Consider the following 15,692-nt stretch of genomic DNA (forward strand, 5'->3'; position numbering starts at 1 on the left):
TACGGTACAGCCAAAACCTTGCTGCCTCCTCTTCTTTCTGATTGGAACTCGCCACAGCCCACAGTCTCGATTTCTGACTCAAACTAGGCTTATAGTTATGGATACACCTAGAGTTCGGCTTGAGAAAACCACAAAGCCGGGGCCACCAGGGATACTCACCATGCGAAAGGCAGGCCAAGCTGAGCGCGGTATAGCCAAAACCTTGCTGCATCTTCTTCTTTCTGCTTGGAACTCGCCACAGCCCAATGCCATATTCCTGACTCAAACTACAGTTAGGGTTAGGGTTAGGGTTACGCCTAGGGTTAGGCTTGAGAAAACCACAAAGCCAGGAGCTCCAGGGATGCTCACCGCGCGAAAGGCAGGCCAAGTTGAATACCGGAAAGACAAAACCTTGCTGCCTCCTCTTCTTTCTGATTGGAACTCACCACAGCCCAATGCCCGTTTTCTGGCTCAAACTAGGGTTAGGGTTAGGGTTGCGCCTAGGGTTAGGCTTGAGAAAACCACAAAGCCAGGAGCTCCAGGGATGCTCACCATGCAAAAGGCAGGCCAAGTCGAATACCGTAAAGCCAAAACCTGGCTGCCTCCTCTTCTTTGTGCTTAGAAGTCGCCACAGCCCAATGCCCGATTTCTGGCTCAAACTAGGGTTGGGGTTAGGGTTACGCCTAGGGTTAGGCTTGAGAAAACCACAAAGCCAGGAGCTCCAGGGATGCTCACCATGCAAAAGGCAGGCCAAGTTGAGTACGGTACAGCCAAAACCTTGCTGCCTCTTCTTCTTTCTGCTTGGAACTCGCCACAGCCCACAGTCTCGATTTCTGGCTCAAACTAAGGTTATGGTTATGGATACACCTAGAGTTCGGCTTGAGAAAACCACAAAGCCAGGAGCTCCAGGGACACACACCATGTGAAAGGCAGGCCAAGTCGGATACCGTAAAGCCAAAACCTGGCTGCCTCCTCTTCTTTGTACTTAGAAGTCACCACAGCCCAATGCCCGATTTCTGGCTCAAACTAGGGTTAGGGTTAGGGTTACGCCTAGGGTTCGGGTTGAGAAAACCACAAAGCCAGGAGCTCCAGGGATACTCACCATGCGAAAGGCAGGCCAAGTTGAGCACGGTATAGCCAAAACCTTGCTGCCTCTTCTTCTTTCTGAATGGAACTCACCACAGCCCAATGCCCGTTTTCTGGCTCAAACTACGGTTAGGGTTAGGGTTACGCCTAGGGTTAGGCTTGAGAAAACCACAAAGCCAGGAGCTCCAGGGATGCTCACCATGCGAAAGGCAGGCCAAGTTGAGTACGGAACAGCCAAAACCTTGCTGCCTCCTCTTCTACTTTCTGCTTGGAAGTCGCCACAGCCCACTGCGTGATTTCTGACTCACACTAGGGTTATGGTTATGGATGCACCTAGCATTAGGCTTGAGAAAACCACAAAGCCAGGGCCACCAGGGATACTCACCATGCGAAAGGCAGGCCAAGTTGACCACGGTATAGCCAAAACCTTGCTGCCTCCTCTTCTTTTTGATTGGAACGCACCACAGCCCAATGCCCGTTTTCTGGCTCAAACTACGGTTAGGGTTACGCCTAGGGTTAGGCTTCAGAAAACCACAAAGCCAGGAGCTCCAGGGATGCTCACCATGCGAAAAGCAGGCCAAGTTGAGCGCAGTATAGCCAAAACATTGCTCCGTCTTCTTCCTGCAGATTGGAACTCGCCACAGCCCAATGCCCGTTTTCTGGCTCAAACTACGGTTGGGGTTAGGGTTACGCCTAGGGTTAGGCTTGAGAAAACCCCAAAGCCAGGAGCTCCAGGGATACACACCATGCGAAAGGCAGGCCAAGTTGAGTACGGTACAGCCAAAACCTTGCTGCCTCCTCTTCTTTCTGCTTGGAACTCGCCACAGCCTCGATTGCGGACTCAAACTAGGCTTATGGTTATGGATGCACCTAGAGTTCGGCTTGAGAAAACCACAAAGCCGGGGCCACCAGGGATACACACCATGCAAAAGGCAGGCCAAGTTGAGCACGGTATAGCCAAAACCTTGCTGCCTCTTCTTCTTTCTGATTGGAACTCACCACAGCCCAATGCCCGATTTCTGGCTCAAACTACGGTTAGGGTTAGGGTTACGCCTAGGGTTAGGGTTAAGAAGACCACAAAGCCAGGAGCTCCAGGGATGCTCACCATGCGAAAGGCAGGCCAAGTTAAGTACAGTACAGCCAAAACCTTGCTTTGTCTTCTTCCTTCAGATTGGAACTCACCACAGCCCAATGCCCGATTTCTGGCTCAAACTAGGGTTAGGGTTAGGGTTACGCCTGGGGTTAGGCTTGAGAAAACCACAAAGCCAGGAGCTCCAGGGATACTCACCATGCGAAAGGCAGGCCAAGTCGAATACCGTAAAGCCAAAACCTGGCTGCCTCCTCTTCTTTCTGCTTAGAAGTCGCCACAGCCCAATGCCCGATTTCTGGCTCAAACTACGGTTAGGGTTAGGGTTACGCCTAGGGTTAGGGTTGAGAAAACCACAAAGCCAGGAGCTCCAGGGATGCTCACCATGCGAAAGGCAGGCCAAGTTGAGTACGGAACAGCCAAAACCTTGCTGCCTCCTCTTCTTTGTGCTTAGAAGTCGCCACAGCCCAATGCCCGATTCCTGGCTCACACTAGGGTTAGGGTTAGGGTTGCGCCTAGGGTTAGGCTTGAGAAAACCACAAAGCCAGCAGCTCCAGGGACACACACCATGCTAAAGGCAGGCCAAGGTGAGCGCAGTACAGCCAAAACCTTGCTTGGTCTTCTTCCTTCAGATTGGAACGCACCACAGCCCAATGCCCCTTTTCTGGCTCAAACTACGGTTAGGGTTAGGGTTACGCCTAGGGTTCGGGTTGAGAAAACCACAAAGCCAGGAGCTCCAGGGATGCTCACCATGCGAAAGGCAGGCCAAGTTGAGTACGGAACAGCCAAAACCTTGCTGCCGCCTCTTCTTTGTGCTTAGAAGTCGCCACAGCCCAATGCCCGATTTCTGGCTCAAACTACGGTTAGGGTTAGGGTTACGCCTAGGGTTAGGCTTGAGAAAACCACAAAGCCAGGAGCTCCAGGGATGCTCACCATGCGAAAGGCAGGCCAAGTCGAATACTGTAAAGCCAAAACCTGGCTGCCTCCTCTTCTTTGTGCTTAGAAGTCGCCACAGCCCAATGCCCGATTCCTGGCTCACACTAGGGTTAGGGTTAGGGTTAGGGTTGCGCCTAGGGTTAGGCTTGAGACAACCACAAAGCCAGCAGCTCCAGGGACACACACCATGCGAAAGGCAGGCCAAGGTGAGCGCAGTACAGCCAAAACCTTGCTTGGTCTTCTTCCTTCAGATTGGAACGCACCACAGCCCAATGCCCCTTTTCTGGCTCAAACTACGGTTAGGGTTAGGGTTACGCCTAGGGTTCGGGTTGAGAAAACCACAAAGCCAGGAGCTCCAGGGATGCTCACCTTGCGAAAGGCAGGCCAAGTTGAGTACGGAACAGCCAAAACCTTGCTGCCTCCTCTTCTACTTTCTGCTTGGAAGTCGCCACAGCCCACTGCGTGATTTCTGACTCACACTAGGGTTATGGTTATGGATGCACCTAGCATTAGGCTTGAGAAAACCACAAAGCCAGGGCCACCAGGGATACTCACCATGCGAAAGGCAGGCCAAGTTGACCACGGTATAGCCAAAACCTTGCTGCCTCTTCTTCTTTTTGATTGGAACGCACCACAGCCCAATGCCCGTTTTCTGGCTCAAACTAGGGTTAGGGTTACGCCTAGGGTTAGGCTTCAGAAAACCACAAAGCCAGGAGCTCCAGGGATGCTCACCATGCGAAAGGCAGGCCAAGTTGAGTACGGTACAGCCAAAACCTTGCTGCCTCCTCTTCTTTCTGCTTGGAACTCGCCACAGCCCACAGTCTCGATTGCGGACTCAAACTAGGCTTATGGTTATGGATGCACCTAGAGTTCGGCTTGAGAAAACCACAAAGCCGGGGCCACCAGGGATACACACCATGCAAAAGGCAGGCCAAGTTGAGTACGGTACAGCCAAAACCTTGCTGCCTCCTCTTCTTTCTGCTTGGAACTCGCCACAGCCCACAGTCTCGATTGCGGACTCAAACTAGGCTTATGGTTATGGATGCACCTAGAGTTCGGCTGGAGAAAACCACAAAGCCGGGGCCACCAGGGATACACACCATGCAAAAGGCAGGCCAAGTTGAGCACGGTATAGCCAAAACCTTGCTGCCTCTTCTTCTTTCTGATTGGAACTCACCACAGCCCAATGCCCGATTTCTGGCTCAAACTACGGTTAGGGTTAGGGTTACGCCTAGGGTTAGGGTTAAGAAGACCACAAAGCCAGGAGCTCCAGGGATGCTCACCATGCGAAAGGCAGGCCAAGTTAAGTACAGTACAGCCAAAACCTTGCTTTGTCTTCTTCCTTCAGATTGGAACTCACCACAGCCCAATGCCCGATTTCTGGCTCAAACTAGGGTTGGGGTTAGGGTTACGCCTGGGGTTAGGCTTGAGAAAACCACAAAGCCAGGAGCTCCAGGGATACTCACCATGCGAAAGGCAGGCCAAGTCGAATACCGTAAAGCCAAAACCTGGCTGTCTCCTCTTCTTTCTGCTTAGAAGTCGCCACAGCCCAATGCCCGATTTCTGGCTCAAACTACGGTTAGGGTTAGGGTTACGCCTGGGGTTAGGGTTGAGAAAACCACAAAGCCAGGAGCTCCAGGGATGCTCACCATGCGAAAGGCAGGCCAAGTTGAGTACGGAACAGCCAAAACCTTGCTGCCTCCTCTTCTTTGTGCTTAGAAGTCGCCACAGCCCAATGCCCGATTCCTGGCTCACACTAGGGTTAGGGTTAGGGTTGCGCCTAGGGTTAGGCTTGAGAAAACCACAAAGCCAGCAGCTCCAGGGACACACACCATGCGAAAGGCAGGCCAAGGTGAGCGCAGTACAGCCAAAACCTTGCTTGGTCTTCTTCCTTCAGATTGGAACGCACCACAGCCCAATGCCCCTTTTCTGGCTCAAACTACGGTTAGGGTTAGGGTTACGCCTAGGGTTCGGGTTGAGAAAACCACAAAGCCAGGAGCTCCAGGGATGCTCACCATGCGAAAGGCAGGCCAAGTTGAGTACGGAACAGCCAAAACCTTGCTGCCTCCTCTTCTACTTTCTGCTTGGAAGTCGCCACAGCCCACTGCGTGATTTCTGACTCGCACTAGGGTTATGGTTATGGATGCACCTAGCATTAGGCTTGAGAAAACCACAAAGCCAGGGCCACCAGGGATACTCACCATGCGAAAGGCAGGCCAAGTTGAGCACGGTATAGCCAAAACCTTGCTGCCTCTTCTTCTTTTTGATTGGAACGCACCACAGCCCAATGCCCGATTTCTGGCTCAAACTAGGGTTAGGGTTACGCCTAGGGTTAGGCTTGAAAAAACCACAAAGCCAGGAGCTCCAGGGATACTCACCATGCGAAAGGCAGGCCAAGTTGACCGCAGTATAGCCAAAACATTGCTCCGTCTTCTTCCTGCAGATTGGAACTCGCCACAGACCAATGCCCGATTTCTGGCTCAAACTAGGGTTGGGGTTAGGGTTACGCCTAGGGTTAGGCTTGAGAAAACCACAAAGCCAGGAGCTCCAGGGATGCTCACCATGCGAAAGGCAGGCCAAGTTGAGTACGGTACAGCCAAAACCTTGCCGCCTCCTCTTCTTTCTGATTGGAACTCGCCACAGCCCACTGTCTCGATTTCTGACTCAAACTAGGCTTATAGTTATGGATACACCTAGAGTTCGGCTTGAGAAAACCACAAAGCCAGGGCCACCAGGGATACTCACCATGCGAAAGGCAGGCCAAGCTGAGTGCGGTATAGCCAAAACCTTGCTGCATCTTCTTCTTTCTGCTTGGAACTCGCCACAGCCCAATGCCCGTTTTCTGGCTCAAACTAGGGTTAGGGTTAGGGTTGCGCCTAGGGTTAGGGTTGAGAAAACCACAAAGCCAGGAGCTCCAGGGATGCTCACCATGCAAAAGGCAGGCCAAGTTGAATACCGGAAAGACAAAACCTTGCTGCCTCCTCTTCTTTCTGATTGGAACTCACCACAGCCCAATGCCCGTTTTCTGGCTCAAACTAGGGTTAGGGTTAGGGTTGCGCCTAGGGTTAGGCTTGAGAAAACCACAAAGCCAGGAGCTCCAGGGATGCTCACCATGCAAAAGGCAGGCCAAGTCGAATACCGTAAAGCCAAAACCTGGCTGCCTCCTCTTCTTTGTGCTTAGAAGTCGCCACAGCCCAATGCCCGATTTCTGGCTCAAACTAGGGTTGGGGTTAGGGTTACGCCTAGGGTTAGGCTTGAGAAAACCACAAAGCCAGGAGCTCCAGGGATGCTCACCATGCGAAAGGCAGGCCAAGTTGAGTACGGTACAGCCAAAACCTTGCTGCCTCCTCTTCTTTCTGCTTGGAACTCGCCACAGCCCACAGTCTCGATTTCTGGCTCAAACTAAGGTTATGGTTATGGATACACCTAGAGTTAGGCTTGAGAAAACCACAAAGCCAGGAGCTCCAGGGACGCTCAACATGCGAAAGGCAGGCCAAGTCGGATACCGTAAAGCCAAAACCTGGCTGCCTCCTCTTCTTTGTGCTTAGAAGTCGCCACAGCCCAATGCCCGATTTCTGGTTCAAACTAGGGTTAGGGTTAGGGTTACGCCTAGGGTTAGGGTTGAGAAAACCACAAAGCCAGGAGCTCCAGGGATACTCACCATGCGAAAGGCAGGCCAAGTTGAGCACGGTATAGCCAAAACCTTGCTTTGTCTTCTTCCTTCAGATTGGAACTCACCACAGCCCAATGCCCGTTTTCTGGCTCAAACTACGGTTAGGGTTAGGGTTACGCCTAGGGTTAGGCTTGAGAAAACCACAAAGCCAGGAGCTCCAGGGATGCTCACCATGCGAAAGGCAGGCCAAGTTGACCACGGTATAGCCAAAACCTTGCTGTCTCTTCTTCTTTTTGATTGGAACGCACCACAGCCCAATGCCCGATTTCTGGCTCAAACTAGGGTTAGGGTTACGCCTAGGGTTAGGCTTGAGAAAACCACAAAGCCAGGAGCTCCAGGGATGCTCACCATGCGAAAGGCAGGCCAAGTTGAGTACGGTACAGCCAAAACCTTGCTGCCTCCTCTTCTTTGTGCTTAGAAGTCGCCACAGCCCAATGCCCGATTTCTGGCTCAAACTAGGGTTGGGGTTAGGGTTACGCCTAGGGTTAGGCTTGAGAAAACCACAAAGCCAGGAGCTCCAGGGATACTCACCATGCGAAAGGCAGGCCAAGTTGAGTACGGTACAGCCAAAACCTTGCTGCCTCCTCTTCTTTCTGCTTGGAACTCGCCACAGCCCACAGTCTCGATTGCGGACTCAAACTAGGCTTATGGTTATGGATGCACCTAGAGTTCGGCTTGAGAAAACCACAAAGCCGGGGCCACCAGGGATACACACCATGCAAAAGGCAGGCCAAGTTGAGCACGGTATAGCCAAAACCTTGCTGCCTCTTCTTCTTTCTGATTGGAACTCACCACAGCCCAATGCCCGATTTCTGGCTCAAACTACGGTTAGGGTTAGGGTTACGCCTAGGGTTAGGGTTAAGAAGACCACAAAGCCAGGAGCTCCAGGGATGCTCACCATGCGAAAGGCAGGCCAAGTTAAATACAGTACAGCCAAAACCTTGCTTTGTCTTCTTCCTTCAGATTGGAACTCGCCACAGCCCACAGTCTCGATTTCTGGCTCAAACTAAGGTTATGGTTATGGATACACCTAGAGTTAGGCTTGAGAAAACCACAAAGCCAGGAGCTCCAGGGACGCTCAACATGCGAAAGGCAGGCCAAGTCGAATACCGTAAAGCCAAAACCTGGCTGCCTCCTCTTCTTTGTGCTTAGAAGTCGCCACAGCCCAATGCCCGATTTCTGGCTCAAACTAGGGTTAGGGTTAGGGTTACGCCTAGGGTTAGGGTTGAGAAAACCACAAAGCCAGGAGCTCCAGGAATACTCACCATGCAAAAGGCAGGCCAAGTTGAGCACGGTATAGCCAAAACCTTGCTGCCTCTTCTTCTTTCTGATTGGAACTCACCACAGCCCAATGCCCCTTTTCTGGCTCAAACTACGGTTAGGGTTAGGGTTACGCCTAGGGTTAGGGTTAAGAAGACCACAAAGCCAGGAGCTCCAGGGATGCTCACCATGCGAAAGGCAGGCCAAGTTCAATACAGTACAGCCAAAACCTTGCTTTGTCTTCTTCCTTCAGATTGGAACTCACCACAGCCCAATGCCCGATTTCTGGCTCAAACTAGGGTTGGGGTTAGGGTTACGCCTGGGGTTAGGCTTGAGAAAACCACAAAGCCAGGAGCTCCAGGGATACTCACCATGCGAAAGGCAGGCCAAGTCGAATACTGTAAAGCCAAAACCTGGCTGCCTCCTCTTCTTTCTGCTTAGAAGTCGCCACAGCCCAATGCCCGATTTCTGGCTCAAACTACGGTTAGGGTTAGGGTTACGCCTAGGGTTAGGCTTGAGAAAACCACAAAGCCAGGAGCTCCAGGGATGCTCACCATGCGAAAGGCAGGCCAAGTTGAGTACGGAACAGCCAAAACCTTGCTGCCTCCTCTTCTTTGTGCTTAGAAGTCGCCACAGCCCAATGCCCGTTTTCTGGCTCACACTAGGGTTAGGGTTAGGGTTGCGCCTAGGGTTAGGCTTGAGAAAACCACAAAGCCAGCAGCTCCAGGGACACACACCATGCGAAAGGCAGGCCAAGGTGAGCGCAGTACAGCCAAAACCTTGCTTGGTCTTCTTCCTTCAGATTGGAACGCACCACAGCCCAATGCCCGATTTCTGGCTCAAACTAGGGTTAGGGTTAGGGTTGCGCCTAGGGTTAGGGTTGAGAAAACCACAAAGCCAGGAGCTCCAGGGACACACACCATGCGAAAGGCAGGCCAAGTTGAGTACGGTACAGCCAAAACCTTGCTGCCTCCTCTTCTTTCTGCTTGGAACTCGCCACAGCCCACTGTCTCGATTTCTGACTCAAACTAGGCTTATGGTTATGGATACACCTAGAGTTCGGCTTGAGAAAACCACAAAGCCAGGGCCACCAGGGATACTCACCATGCGAAAGGCAGGCCAAGTTGAGCACGGTATAGCCAAAACCTTGCTGCATCTTCTTCTTTCTGCATAGAAGTCGCCACAGCCCAATGCCCGATTTCTGGCTCAAACTACGGTTAGGGTTAGGGATACGCCTAGGGTTCAGGTTGAGAAAACCACAAAGCCAGGAGCTCCAGGGATGCTCACCATGCGAAAGGCAGGCCAAGTTGAGTACGGAACAGCCAAAACCTTGCTGCCTCCTCTTCTTTCTGCTTAGAAGTCGCCACAGCCCAATGCCCGATTCCTGGCTCACACTAGGGTTAGGGTTAGGGTTGCGCCTAGGGTTAGGCTTGAGAAAACCACAAAGCCAGCAGCTCCAGGGACACACACCATGCGAAAGGCAGGCCAAGGTGAGCGCAGTACAGCCAAAACCTTGCTTGGTCTTCTTCCTTCAGATTGGAACGCACCACAGCCCAATGCCCCTTTTCTGGCTCAAACTACGGTTAGGGTTAGGGTTACGCCTAGGGTTCGGGTTGAGAAAACCACAAAGCCAGGAGCTCCAGGGATGCTCACCTTGCGAAAGGCAAGCCAAGTTGAGTACGGAACAGCCAAAACCTTGCTGCCTCCTCTTCTACTTTCTGCTTGGAAGTCGCCACAGCCCACTGCGTGATTTCTGACTCACACTAGGGTTATGGTTATGGATGCACCTAGCATTAGGCTTGAGAAAACCACAAAGCCAGGGCCACCAGGGATACTCACCATGCGAAAGGCAGGCCAAGTTGACCACGGTATAGCCAAAACCTTGCTGCCTCTTCTTCTTTTTGATTGGAACGCACCACAGCCCAATGCCCGTTTTCTGGCTCAAACTAGGGTTAGGGTTACGCCTAGGGTTAGGCTTCAGAAAACCACAAAGCCAGGAGCTCCAGGGATGCTCACCATGCGAAAGGCAGGCCAAGTTGAGTACGGTACAGCCAAAACCTTGCTGCCTCCTCTTCTTTCTGCTTGGAACTCGCCACAGCCCACAGTCTCGATTTCTGACTCAAACTAGGCTTATGGTTATGGATGCACCTAGAGTTCGGCTTGAGAAAACCACAAAGGAGGGGCCACCAGGGATACACACCATGCAAAAGGCAGGCCAAGTTGAGCACGGTATAGCCAAAACCTTGCTGCCTCTTCTTCTTTCTGATTGGAACTCACCACAGCCCAATGCCCGATTTCTGGCTCAAACTACGGTTAGGGTTAGGGTTACGCCTAGGGTTAGGGTTAAGAAGACCACAAAGCCAGGAGCTCCAGGGATGCTCACCATGCGAAAGGCAGGCCAAGTTCAATACAGTACAGCCAAAACCTTGCTTTGTCTTCTTCCTTCAGATTGGAACTCACCACAGACCAATGCCCGATTTCTGGCTCAAACTCGGGTTGGGGTTAGGGTTACGCCTGGGGTTAGGCTTGAGAAAACCACAAAGCCAGGAGCTCCAGGGATACTCACCATGCGAAAGGCAGGCCAAGTCGAATACTGTAAAGCCAAAACCTGGCTGCCTCCTCTTCTTTCTGCTTAGAAGTCGCCACAGCCCAATGCCCGATTTCTGGCTCAAACTACGGTTAGGGTTAGGGTTACGCCTAGGGTTAGGGTTGAGAAAACCACAAAGCCAGGAGCTCCAGGGATGCTCACCATGCGAAAGGCAGGCCAAGTTGAGTACGGAACAGCCAAAACCTTGCTGCCTCCTCTTCTTTGTGCTTAGAAGTCGCCACAGCCCAATGCCCGATTCCTGGCTCACACTAGGGTTAGGGTTAGGGTTGCGCCTAGGGTTAGGCTTGAGAAAACCACAAAGCCAGCAGCTCCAGGGACACACACCATGCGAAAGGCAGGCCAAGGTGAGCGCAGTACAGCCAAAACCTTGCTTGGTCTTCTTCCTTCAGATTGGAACGCACCACAGCCCAATGCCCGATTTCTGGCTCAAACTAGGGTTAGGGTTGCGCCTAGGGTTAGGGTTGAGAAAACCACAAAGCCAGGAGCTCCAGGGATACTCACCATGCGAAAGGCAGGCCAAGTTGAGCACGGTATAGCCAAAACCTTGCTGCCTCCTCTTCTTTCTGAATGGAACTCACCACAGCCCAATGCCCGTTTTCTGGCTCAAACTACGGTTAGGGTTAGGGTTACGCCTAGGGTTCGGGTTGAGAAAACCACAAAGCCAGGAGCTCCAGGGATGCTCACCATGCGAAAGGCAGGCCAAGTTGAGTACGGAACAGCCAAAACCTTGCTGCCTCCTCTTCTACTTTCTGCTTGGAAGTCGCCACAGCCCACTGCGTGATTTCTGACTCACACTAGGGTTATGGTTATGGATGAACCTAGCATTAGGCTTGAGAAAACCACAAAGCCAGGGCCACCAGGGATACTCACCATGCGAAAGGCAGGCCAAGTTGACCACGGTATAGCCAAAACCTTGCTGCCTCTTCTTCTTTTTGATTGGAACGCACCACAGCCCAATACCCGTTTTCTGGCTCAAACTAGGGTTAGGGTTACGCCTAGGGTTAGGGTTAAGAAAACCACAAAGCCAGGAGCTCCAGGGATGCTCACCATGCGACAGTCAAGCCAAGTTGAGCGCAGTATAGCCAAAACATTGCTCCGTCTTCTTCCTGCAGATTGGAACTCGCCACAGACCAATGCCCGATTTCTGGCTCAAACTAGGGTTGGGGTTAGGGTTACGCTTAGGGTTAGGCTTGAGAAAACCACAAAGCCAGGAGCTCCAGGGATGCTCACCATGCGAAAGGCAGGCCAAGTTGAGTACGGTACAGCCAAAACCTTGCTTTGTCTTCTTCCTTCAGATTGGAACTCGCCACAGCCCACAGTCTCGATTTCTGGCTCAAACTAAGGTTATGGTTATGGATACACCTAGAGTTAGGCTTGAGAAAACCACAAAGCCAGGAGCTCCAGGGACGCTCAACATGCGAAAGGCAGGCCAAGTCGAATACCGTAAAGCCAAAACCTGGCTGCCTCCTCTTCTTTGTGCTTAGAAGTCGCCACAGCCCAATGCCCGATTTCTGGCTCAAACTAGGGTTAGGGTTAGGGTTACGCCTAGGGTTAGGGTTGAGAAAACCACAAAGCCAGGAGCTCCAGGAATACTCACCATGCAAAAGGCAGGCCAAGTTGAGCACGGTATAGCCAAAACCTTGCTGCCTCTTCTTCTTTCTGATTGGAACTCACCACAGCCCAATGCCCCTTTTCTGGCTCAAACTACGGTTAGGGTTAGGGTTACGCCTAGGGTTAGGGTTAAGAAGACCACAAAGCCAGGAGCTCCAGGGATGCTCACCATGCGAAAGGCAGGCCAAGTTCAATACAGTACAGCCAAAACCTTGCTTTGTCTTCTTCCTTCAGATTGGAACTCACCACAGACCAATGCCCGATTTCTGGCTCAAACTAGGGTTGGGGTTAGGGTTACGCCTGGGGTTAGGCTTGAGAAAACCACAAAGCCAGGAGCTCCAGGGATACTCACCATGCGAAAGGCAGGCCAAGTCGAATACTGTAAAGCCAAAACCTGGCTGCCTCCTCTTCTTTCTGCTTAGAAGTCGCCACAGCCCAATGCCCGATTTCTGGCTCAAACTACGGTTAGGGTTAGGGTTACGCCTAGGGTTAGGCTTGAGAAAACCACAAAGCCAGGAGCTCCAGGGATGCTCACCATGCGAAAGGCAGGCCAAGTTGAGTACGGAACAGCCAAAACCTTGCTGCCTCCTCTTCTTTCTGCTTAGAAGTCGCCACAGCCCAATGCCCGATTCCTGGCTCACACTAGGGTTAGGGTTAGGGTTGCGCCTAGGGTTAGGCTTGAGAAAACCACAAAGCCAGCAGCTCCAGGGACACACACCATGCGAAAGGCAGGCCAAGGTGAGCGCAGTACAGCCAAAACCTTGCTTGGTCTTCTTCCTTCAGATTGGAACGCACCACAGCCCAATGCCCGATTTCTGGCTCAAACTAGGGTTAGGGTTAGGGTTGCGCCTAGGGTTAGGGTTGAGAAAACCACAAAGCCAGGAGCTCCAGGGACACACACCATGCGAAAGGCAGGCCAAGTTGAGTACGGTACAGCCAAAACCTTGCTGCCTCCTCTTCTTTCTGCTTGGAACTCGCCACAGCCCACTGTCTCGATTTCTGACTCAAACTAGGCTTATGGTTATGGATACACCTAGAGTTCGGCTTGAGAAAACCACAAAGCCAGGGCCACCAGGGATACTCACCATGCGAAAGGCAGGCCAAGTTGAGCACGGTATAGCCAAAACCTTGCTGCATCTTCTTCTTTCTGCATAGAAGTCGCCACAGCCCAATGCCCGATTTCTGGCTCAAACTACGGTTAGGGTTAGGGATACGCCTAGGGTTCAGGTTGAGAAAACCACAAAGCCAGGAGCTCCAGGGATGCTCACCATGCGAAAGGCAGGCCAAGTTGAGTACGGAACAGCCAAAACCTTGCTGCCTCCTCTTCTTTGTGCTTAGAAGTCGCCACAGCCCAATGCCCGATTCCTGGCTCACACTAGGGTTAGGGTTAGGGTTGCGCCTAGGGTTAGGCTTGAGAAAACCACAAAGCCAGCAGCTCCAGGGACACACACCATGCGAAAGGCAGGCCAAGGTGAGCGCAGTACAGCCAAAACCTTGCTTGGTCTTCTTCCTTCAGATTGGAACGCACCACAGCCCAATGCCCCTTTTCTGGCTCAAACTACGGTTAGGGTTAGGGTTACGCCTAGGGTTCGGGTTGAGAAAACCACAAAGCCAGGAGCTCCAGGGATGCTCACCTTGCGAAAGGCAAGCCAAGTTGAGTACGGAACAGCCAAAACCTTGCTGCCTCCTCTTCTACTTTCTGCTTGGAAGTCGCCACAGCCCACTGCGTGATTTCTGACTCACACTAGGGTTATGGTTATGGATGCACCTAGCATTAGGCTTGAGAAAACCACAAAGCCAGGGCCACCAGGGATACTCACCATGCGAAAGGCAGGCCAAGTTGACCACGGTATAGCCAAAACCTTGCTGCCTCTTCTTCTTTTTGATTGGAACGCACCACAGCCCAATGCCCGTTTTCTGGCTCAAACTAGGGTTAGGGTTACGCCTAGGGTTAGGCTTCAGAAAACCACAAAGCCAGGAGCTCCAGGGATGCTCACCATGCGAAAGGCAGGCCAAGTTGAGTACGGTACAGCCAAAACCTTGCTGCCTCCTCTTCTTTCTGCTTGGAACTCGCCACAGCCCACAGTCTCGATTGCGGACTCAAACTAGGCTTATGGTTATGGATGCACCTAGAGTTCGGCTTGAGAAAACCACAAAGCCGGGGCCACCAGGGATACACACCATGCAAAAGGCAGGCCAAGTTGAGCACGGTATAGCCAAAACCTTGCTGCCTCTTCTTCTTTCTGATTGGAACTCACCACAGCCCAATGCCCGATTTCTGGCTCAAACTACGGTTAGGGTTAGGGTTACGCCTAGGGTTAGGGTTAAGAAGACCACAAAGCCAGGAGCTCCAGGGATGCTCACCATGCGAAAGGCAGGCCAAGTTAAATACAGTACAGCCAAAACCTTGCTTTGTCTTCTTCCTTCAGATTGGAACTCACCACAGACCAATGCCCGATTTCTGGCTCAAACTAGGGTTGGGGTTAGGGTTACGCCTGGGGTTAGGCTTGAGAAAACCACAAAGCCAGGAGCTCCAGGGATACTCACCATGCGAAAGGCAGGCCAAGTCGAATACTGTAAAGCCAAAACCTGGCTGCCTCCTCTTCTTTCTGCTTAGAAGTCGCCACAGCCCAATGCCCGATTTCTGGCTCAAACTACGGTTAGGGTTAGGGTTACGCCTAGGGTTCGGGTTGAGAAAACCACAAAGCCAGGAGCTCCAGGGATGCTCACCATGCGAAAGGCAGGCCAAGTTGAGTACGGAACAGCCAAAACCTTGCTGCCTCCTCTTCTTTGTGCTTAGAAGTCGCCACAGCCCAATGCCCGATTCCTGGCTCACACTAGGGTTAGGGTTGCGCCTAGGGTTAGGCTTGAGAAAACCACAAAGCCAGCAGCTCCAGGGACACACACCATGCGAAAGGCAGGCCAAGGTGAGCGCAGTACAGCCAAAACCTTGCTTGGTCTTCTTCCTTCAGATTGGAACGCACCACAGCCCAATGCCCGATTTCTGGCTCAAACTAGGGTTAGGGTTGCGCCTAGGGTTAGGGTTGAGAAAACCACAAAGCCAGGAGCTCCAGGGATACTCACCATGCGAAAGGCAGGCCAAGTTGAGCACGGTATAGCCAAAACCTTGCTGCCTCCTCTTCTTTCTGAATGGAACTCACCACAGCCCAATGCCCGTTTTCTGGCTCAAACTACGGTTAGGGTTAGGGTTACGCCTAGGGTTCGGCTTGAGAAAACCACAAAGCCAGGAGCTCCAGGGATGCTCACCATGCGAAAGGCAGGCCAAGTTGAGTACGGAACAGCCAAAACCTTGCTGCCTCCTCTTCTACTTTCTGCTTGGAAGTCGCCACAGCCCACTGCGTGATTTCTGACTCACACTAGGGTTATGGTTATGGATGAACCTAGCATTAGGCTTGAGAAAACCACAAAGCCAGGGCCACCAGGGATACTCA

The sequence above is a fragment of the Corvus hawaiiensis genome, chromosome 3 (assembly GCF_020740725.1).
Source record: "Corvus hawaiiensis isolate bCorHaw1 chromosome 3, bCorHaw1.pri.cur, whole genome shotgun sequence".
In the NCBI taxonomy this organism is placed as follows: Eukaryota; Metazoa; Chordata; class Aves; order Passeriformes; family Corvidae; genus Corvus; species Corvus hawaiiensis.